The sequence below is a fragment of the Lytechinus variegatus genome, chromosome 4 (genome assembly GCF_018143015.1).
Source record: "Lytechinus variegatus isolate NC3 chromosome 4, Lvar_3.0, whole genome shotgun sequence".
In the NCBI taxonomy this organism is placed as follows: Eukaryota; Metazoa; Echinodermata; class Echinoidea; order Temnopleuroida; family Toxopneustidae; genus Lytechinus; species Lytechinus variegatus.
The window spans coordinates 111119-121067 of record NC_054743.1 but is presented as its reverse complement, the minus strand read 5'-3'; positions in this window follow the sequence as shown (position 1 = coordinate 121067).

Sequence of the window (9949 nt, the reverse complement as noted above, 5' to 3'; positions counted from 1 at the left end):
TAAACTGCCGATCAAGGAAAATATGGCTGAAAAAATTGCCCCCCCCCCCCCTCTATTTGACGAAAGTTGGATCCGCCGGGAGGGAGGCAGGGGGCATCAGAAATGAAATAAAAACAGGGGAATTAATATTTTCCAAAATGGGAAAGTTCCTTTTTCAAAAATAAATATGCCAGTTTTCATGTTTTTTCGAAACAAAATACTCTTTTTAAAGTATACAAGTTAAGTTAAGTTTTCAGGCTGGAATATTGAAAATTTTCAGCTTGCGCTTCGCACTCTCATTCGATTGGTGAAATATGCATCCTAAAGAGGTCACTAAATGCTTTCTTTAACAGGTTCCTTTTCTGGTCAGTATGTTTAAGCTCGCGTTTTGCGCTCGTGTTAATTCTTTAGTTAGATGCACATCTTTTTAATGACAGCAGAAATCTGCTCGGATTTTTAAAAACTGATTTTCATTTTTTATTGAAATAACCTAAAGTTTTAGCTTGTGATTCACGCTCGCAACACCTCGCAATAATGCCATTTTAAGAATAAATGACCACAAAAAACGTTATACAACTTCACCTTTGAATCTGTTTTACCAAACCGCTCGCTCATTATACCCTCTCCCGAAAAATAAAGCCTAAATATACATTTTGTCATAATAAGAAGTCACTTCAAAAAAAGTTTTTCTCTACTTAATCACTATCAAACACACAATGACTTCAAGCAGATGATAATCTTAAGGTGAAAATATCACCAAAGTGCCCATTTTGACGTATGAGTTTCATTTTTTGGCTTTACCCCCAACGAAAATTCGTTCGGCCGCCCTTGCCTTCCCATCCTCATAATAATTGAACGGCAACAGTGTCCCCCGCCCCCTCCCCTTGCCTCTGCCTCTGCTTTCCCGGTTTTCATTTTTCGGATTAACGAACCTTATTTTGTTTTCGGATTAACGAACCTTATTTTGTTTTCGGATTAACAAACCTTATTTCGTTTTCGGATTATCGAACCTTCGGAAAAACGAACCTTATTTCGTTTTCGGATTAACGAACCTTCGGAAAAACGAACCTTATTTCGTTTTCGGATCAACGAACCTTCGGAACAACGAACCTTTTTTCGTTTTCGGATTAACGAACCTTCGGAACAACGAACCTTATATCGTTTTCGGATTAACGAACCTTCGGAACAACGAACCTTATTTCGTTTTCGGATTATCGAACCTTCGGAATAACGAATCGTCGGAATTACGCCACAAATGTTCGGATTAACGAACCCTTTTTCGTTTTCGGATTAATGAACATCGAGGTATAGGCAATTTACGTGTTTCGGAATTACGAACCTTCGGAATAAAGAACCTTCGGAATTACGAAGTGTAACCGATAGATACATGTAGATAGATAGATAGATAAATTAAAATTCTCCACTTATTGCAGTAAACAAACTGAATTGCATGTGAATTACAACGCTAAAAATGCAAGTATACAGTTTACCCCCCCCCCCCCTTTGCTCCCCTCATTAGTCCAGGATAGGCCCCATAGAAAATTGACCAAAACTTGTTATATATACATATCTTTCGATGGTTTCTTGTCAATTCGAGGGTGCTGATTACGAATCTTGGTGATGCCACTCGTGTAATTTTCCGCAAATTGGCAAAATCCAATATGGTCGCCAAAATATGCAAATTACCCATGAAAATCCTAAATTTGTCCGCACATTGGCTATGAAATGCATGAAACTGTATGGCAGGAATGAAATACAATCTTTAAAAATAATTTTTGACAAAACATTTATTTTTCTGATATTCATATGGCCGTCATAAGACATTGTATACAGTAGTATATACAATATGAATTGAAAAAAACTAATATTCACAAAAATGAGCACTAAACTGCAAAAAAATCGCGATGTATGAACGACGTAATTACATGCAAATCATCATTATCAACGAGATATATCATTTATTTTGTCATAATAATATGAACATTGCTGTATTTTGATGTCTAAAATAGCCGCGACTGGCACAGAGTATTATGTACAATGGCAATGGCCGCGGCCAATGACAAGATTGAGCAATAAAATGCATATCATTAAAATATAAAACGAGTGGAATACTGACTAAAATATAATTATATAATATTGACTGGCCTTGAGGGAGATACCAAATATATTTCCCAAACTAGTCTCATATTGGCCCGAGACGAGGGCAATATGGGTCTAGTGAGGGAAATATTTTTGGTATCTCCCGAAAGTAACGCCAGTCAATATTATTATTATTATTACCCCTTTCTGGTACATTAAATTAACATATTGATAGATTATATAACTAAATTGTTGGACTTACCTTGGTCAAGCCTCTAGTGTCAATTCTGCACTTTACCATTATGACGTACTTACAAGCGCTCTGATCCAGCGTTGTCTTTATTATGACGTATATTGTTGGTGCGCGGATCCTTATGAAGCGTATCTCTTTATACGCATCCACAAATGCGCTGGGATTGATGAGCTCGGAATTGTTATTACTAATTATCAACGAACGTAGAGGGCAGCATCACACAAGCGTCAGAGTTATCAATAGACAGAGTGGCGACACGCGCACTGAAAACATGATACGCGCGGTCAAAGGTCAGCCATGGGGGGCTGATTAGTTCCCCCTGCGCACATGCAATTATTTGGCAATCACTATTTTTATTCCCGTTTTTATTATTCCTTTGATTGATTTTCGGCAAACTAGCATAGGTCCGGAAGAAATAATAATCGAGTCTAAAAGTAATTTCTCCTCTTTGATTTAGAGCTTGATGGATCCCTTTTAACATTTTGATTTAATTGTCTGGCAATATTTATTAAAGCTCAATTCCGTTTTTTTTATTGAAAATTAATTTGAAGAATTATACAAGTTTGATTCACTCAGTTTATAAATAAAAAATGGACAACAAAAAATAAGCAACAATATGGGAATACAAAACATTAACAAGGTGATGCCAAAGACATAATGGAGTGGAAAACTTAAGGGGGGCAGGGCAGTTTTCTACTTCTGAAACACTACACTGAAATTTGTAATCACAACGCCGGTATCGTACGGGGATGATAAACATATAAGTGATCACACAAAATATATAGGAAAAGCATATTTTGCCGATATATGTTTTTTTTTATTTTAAGTTAGAATATAATATAGTCCCCTGACAAATGTGGGCTATATAATTATTTGCGCTGATTTAGGGATCGGGCTCATACAGGTGGCAACTCCTAGCTACAATGTTTTCACTGACTGTCAATCAATTAGAAATAGGAGCATTGTACTCATATCGAATTTCATGTCTTAAAATAAACTCGAATAATTTCAACAGTATGAATATTAGAATTTAATCAAGATGTTTGTATATAATTGGACCGGCCGGCAAACTTGTCCTTTTTTATGTCATTTAAAAATTAACCATTTTCCTTTCTGTTTTGTATAACGAAAAGAGATGAATTATTTCTTAATTTATAGTTGTTTTCTTTAGTTTTATCATTATTGTGACCATCATCATTGTCACTATTAATAATTATCATTGAAATCATTATTTTTATTATGATCATCATTGCCATCGTTATAATTACTATTATTATCAGGGCGGCGAACATCATACTTTCTTTTTCTTCTTTTTCAACTAAAAAAGTTGTGGCGGTTTTTGTGCCACCCCCCCCCCCCCTCCTAAGCGTTATATAAACTTTTTATCAAACGAAAAATAGGGGGTATAATGAGAGTGCAAATACCCATACAATCGTACAATTTCCTTTCGATTTTTCTTCTTTGTTTGAACTATTAAAAAACAAATTAGAGGGTGATCGGCTTTCAACCCGTTGCGCCTGATCATCATTATCATTAGGATTTATAGTTGTTTCCATCTTAACTTTCATCAGCGGCCGCAATGTCATTATTCTAAGTGAAATGTTGTAGGCTTATTCAGAAATGATCATCTATTTAAATGTTGACTATTTTCCTCTGATTTTCGGAACTTTTCGATCTTCTTATTAAAAACAATTTCACTTGATTTTAAATTTGCGAATTGACAATAATTTTGACATTAAAAAAATATTTACCTCCAATTCCTCTCATTGGTTTAATCTGACAATTCTCCCGGGAAATGGTGGAAATTGTCAATAATATTTTATTTGTAAATGTACATGTTTATCAGTACTACCCCTCCCTTTATCACTCTCTTTGCCTCTCTCATCTCTGGGTCTCTCCCTCTCTCTCTCTCTTTCATTCTCCGATGTATACCTTCCTTTCTCATACCTTCCTTTCTCTTGTGCAGTGTAATAAAAAAAGAAGAAAAACAGAGTCTACACTTTTCTAAGGACGCTCGTAATGCAAGTTTGAGATTGAGAGCCTATAGCTATATAGCAAGATCAAGGACAAATATTGAAAATGAGGGAGAAAACAACCAGGCTGCTTAACCCATATATAGGCGGATCTCATTGGCGGAGCAAAAAAAAAGAGGGGAGAAGAAAAAAAAAGGGAAAGGAGAGGAAGGAGGGAGGGGGGGGAGGAGAGTGAATAAAATAATAAAATAACGTGAGGGGAAAAGTTGGAAAATACCCCAAAAAGTATCTTTCATATCACAATATATAGCATGTTTGATGTCTGTGATACATATATAGTTCAATATGCTGATACGGAGCTTATAATATCAAGTTTTTGAAATTAATATATTAATACAAAATAATTTTAGCTCGGACATCGAGCTTTCATTATTTTCTTTGATTTAAAAATTGATTTCTGGGAAATCAATGAAAATTGAAGTCATCTCGTTGACACTTACTCCAAAAATGTATTTAAAACAATAAGAGCTTAAATCATACTGTATAGTGTAATTGATTTACATAAAATTGGTAGAAAAAAAATTACAAACGATTTAAAACGTTTTGAAACAATTTTTTTTATAAAAATTGTTTTTTTTATTACAACCCTTGAAGAATTGTTAATAAAATATCAACTCATGCATCCTACACTGTTAAAAAAAACCTGATTTTAAAGAAAAATAAAAGAAGATTTTGCAGAAAGCAATACCAGAATCATTCTTTAAATTCATGAAACAGGAATTTTTCTGCATTTTAACAGAACAGGTCTGTTAGAAAAAGGGGAAAAGAGTGTTTTATTTAAGGAAATTTGTAAGATTACACACACCAAATACCATTTTCCTGTAAGATTACGCAATCTGGTAAGATTACAGGTGTTCTCGAGACTCTGCTGCAGGAACTTCTTTTAGTTTAAGGATAAATTTTCTAACAGTGTATTCATAATTACAAAAGTGCTTTAAATGTCAAGTTTTCAAGCCTTGACATCAACAAATTTCACACTCTCATTGGGCTTATTAATTAATAAATAAAACGATAAAATTTTTCGAGAATTCTTGATATTTCAATAATTTTTTTTATAATGGAATATTGACACATTTCATTTGGCGTTTAGGAAGAGGAATAGAAAGATGATCATTTTCATATGACAAAATGTCCTTAGAATGTCCCAGTCCTAGGTTAAAATAATTCAAGAAATATCAGCTCTCGCTTCACTTTCGCAAATGAAAATTGTAAAGTGGATATGGAATGCATGTAACAGATGATTCATCTGTTACATCCACTTTAAAATTTTCAGTGCTTGTAATAGAGCTTCAATAAACATTTTTCAGATCAGAATATCAAAATTTTAAATGTAGGAAAACACCTAATTACCCATCTTCATGGTTTAAAAAACATGAATAGAGGGTCCCGTTTTTAGGTCTACATGTAAGTCTCATTTTTTTTCCCGCTCGCATTGTTTAATTATTTTGTTCATGACTTCAAAATTAGAATTTCCTTTTTTAGGTCGGAATGTCAAAAATTTTCAGCACGCGCTTCTCGCTTGCATTATTTGATTGATTTACTATGTATCGTTGTCATGGCTAACTGCAAACAGTTCTTAACAGGTCCCTTTTCGATCAGGCCAGAACGAATATTAAAAAATGACTATTTATTCATGAATTGAATGGAAATGAAATAAAAGAATTGAATTTAATTATATAGCTACATACACATTTTGTTCAGGATCACAAATTACCCCCAAAATGTTCATTTTTCAGGAAAATCTATATGAAATTTTTGAAAATTTAAGATCGAGCTTCGTGCTCGCAATAGTTTAAATAGGACCTTTATATATTCATGTTGTTTTGTAAGAATGAAGTGACTGTTAGGTCTAACCCTTCAAAGAAATAATCAAAAATAAACTTTGAGCAGTCAATTGGGGAAAATGTTGGTGAAAAATTCTGCCCACCCCTTTCCCCCTTTTGGCAAAGGCTGGATCCTCTCCTGGGCCCCATTGCATAAAACTTTTTACCTGAGAAAACTCTGGTAAAAACTGAAAACTAAGGTTAGTCTGATTTCTGCCATTGACTTTAACACAGGGCAAAAACTCTGGTAAAAATAACCTGAGTTTTCTCAGGTAAAAAGTTTTATGCAACGGGCCCCAGATATACCTCATACTTTTTCAAAAGAGAAAACCATGATAAGATATCATAAGTGATTTCCATGTAAGAAATATATTTCTCTATGCATAAGATGGATTCAAACAATACTTTGTTTTTAATCTTGCGTTATGTAAATCCTTCACATCCAATAAAGCTCATAAAAACTTTTAAATTGGGCGAGCATATCCTATATATACATCGAGAATGACAATAAGAATGAAATAAATCTCAATCGGAAAATCATACCTTTGTACAAAGAAGAACGGTGAACAATTTTTTTTTAGTTTTCCATATCTCATGCATTGGATTAAAAAAACAGGCTGTTGAATCAATTTTAATTAAACTAGATTTTTTAATAATGAATTTCAAATTTGAATAACAGACACTTCTTCTTCTTGTTCTTCCTCTGCTTTTATCGGAGATCAGCATCAAAATGCAGTATGTCGTAATCCATCCATCCATCAAGTACATTGCATTTGAAGGTTAAATTACATAATCAATTCATTGAGGACAGGAAAGAGATACGTTTCATATGAATTTTATATAAAAATAGCATATATGGAAATGCATTTTGATATAAGATAAAAAAGATGGGTATACATGGAAATATAAATGTACATCCTAACACAAGGATAATGAGGGAATTTTATTGAAAATGTAATACAATAGTCCCAATGACATGATGCATTTGTAAACAAAAAAGAGGAAATACCCTAACAATACATTTATGAAAATAAAAAAAAACAATCATACATAAAAATTATATCAATATAAGTTGTTCATTCTTTCCAAATTGCACAATTATAAGGGGGAATGAAAATATATTTTATTTTCAATCTTGCATTATTTCCTGATTGTGTTAACTTTCATTCCCTGATAAATTATTTTCAAAACATTATCAGCTGAGATGTTTATTAGATTATGACTTACCAGAAACCACCTTTGAAATAAGTAAACTCTGTTCAGCTAGTTGTTTCCAAAGTTGATGCTTAAAACTTGTAGTCACTGAGGTCATTACCTTAATTGCATGATCTTTGAAAACACATGCAATTATGATAACAAAATTAGTGATCAAGTACAATTACCAGCAGATAATCCATAATGAAGATGAGGTGCTAAAATGTGGCTTCACATTAGACCTGTGCCATTTCCATCATCAGTCCAAGCAAACATTGTTGTCACAGTCATATTAAGGTCAAAGCACATGTTAACATATTTTGAATACTACACTGACATACACTAAGAGTGAATAAAATGACAGTACTGTCAATCTAGCACCATTACTGCTATTGAGGACATAGACAAAAGCACTTTGTGTCATCACTCCTTCTGTTTGTATTAACTAGAATCTAGATTGATTCACCTGCTGTCTTGAGAGGAAGATTTAAGCTCTTTTATTGGAATTTAGCCTCTAAATATTGATTAGTTAGAATCGATCTTGGCCTAACTTAGACTAGGTCTACATCTACTATGGATATTCAACATTAGACCCTAGACCTAGTCCAGAGTATAGACTTGAGCACTGTAGTTCATTTGTTAGATTACAAATTTTAATCTAACAACTGCACTGTGCAGTGCTTAAGTCTTATTATTAACCTTACTACTTAGGCCTAACGTTAGATCTATTTAAGTTTTCTATAAAAAAAAATCAACACATTTCCTTTAATTTTATAAAATATAACAAAAACGGAGTCTAGAGTATAATAGGGATACTTTCCTCTATATATTAGTAGATTTAAGATTAAGACTAGTAGTAGATTTAAGATTAATACTAGTAACTTAGAACTAGGCCTAGGCTAGAATGAAGCTAAAAAGTGCCTCCATCCATTATTGGTGGCGCCAGCCCTGCAATTAACCGCCTGCGGCCTATAGGGTGTGCTAATGTTTCCGCCGCCGAAAGCTCCGGCGGCGCAGCTCCTTATCTTTGGCTAGGGTCTTATGAAGGGTAGTCCCATATGCTAAATTTTATGAACTGTTTTTGGTAGAAATTAAATGGATTTCCCCCAAAATAACATGAAACAACTTGTTAAAAGATCATTCAACCTTGACAGTCATAGTAAATCAATATTTTCAACACGTTGAGGTAATTTGTGCAAAACATGATAACACAAAACTTGAAAAAATGCAATTTTTCTCTCTTACCAAACACTTTTTTGACATTATTTTTGAAGCCGATTTATGCAAAATAAAACCAGATGTATGTACAAAAAAACAACTTTATATATTAAAATACTCACATTGGCGTCTAGAAAATATATCCATGAGTTGAAAGTGTCGAGGTATTTAATCACTAAATGTGAGAAAACGTGTAGTTTATTGATATTTCCGGGGGCATGCACCCAGCAGAAGATCACAAGCGCAGAAAATATGCCAGAGGGAACTAATTGGGGCTCCATGAAATATCGGACCAATCAGAACACACTTCCGGTTTCGCCACTCTGTCTATTGATAACTCTGACAAGCGTGTTGCTTTTAGGAAGGTCCACTTCGCTCAGATTTTGTGACCACCTTCTACCAGAGCACTTTTTTGGAAGATTGTAGAGTTGATTTTTTTCGTTTGTTCAATTTTATTATTTTTTATTGACAATGAAGCCTCCAAAGAAATATGTTAAATAATATTTTTTTGTATACTTGTATTTTTTAAAAATTATAAGACAAAATGTAATCATGATTCTTGTAGTTTACGGAGCAATAAAAATACATAGACTGATGACATTTGTGTTACCGCTCTTCTGCTTAATTTCGCTGCCCCTACCAATCTACACAAGCTAACGCCAGAGCAAAGACCGTGATGTTCTGGTCTGGCCGCGCCGAACTTTCCCCGGTCACCTGTACCTCGGTGCGCGTACTGCGCTGCGCGAATGATGTGCTGGCCGCACTGCACTGGCAGGATAATCTCGACGCGACTCGACTTTAGCTAGATATGGACTTGAAAGATATAGACTTGGTCTGTCATTGATGTGGCACTATGGCGGATGAGCAACGATAAATATTCAAGGTTAGAATTTCAATTTTAACTTACAATGTAGATTGTAGTCTGAAAATCTGTAATAATTATGATAAATCCACAAATCCAACCAACATTTTGCAGTCCATCAGGCAGGATCGAATACGGCCACTACTGAACTAGCAAAGCCAAGTCCTAGTCTAACTCTAACGTTATAGACCTGATATTAGACAGAAATTATCTGGTTCAGTATCGACCTATGTATATTCCGACGGGTCTTGACTTGAGAACTATCAATGGGCGAAACTCTATGTCACATCTACTATTTTCATTCCATAATTTTACAAAAATTGTGTTAGCATATGCATGCAGCCAACCGTACCCTACCTATGCACCGACCGGCCCGGGGCGCCGGCGCGGTCGTGCCAGCCATGGCGCCGGTATATAGCGTACTGGATTGTGTAGGCGCATTACGGTGCAGCGAAATTTAAATAAAGACGTATCAACGTCACGTATACTTGTTATCATATTGATATGC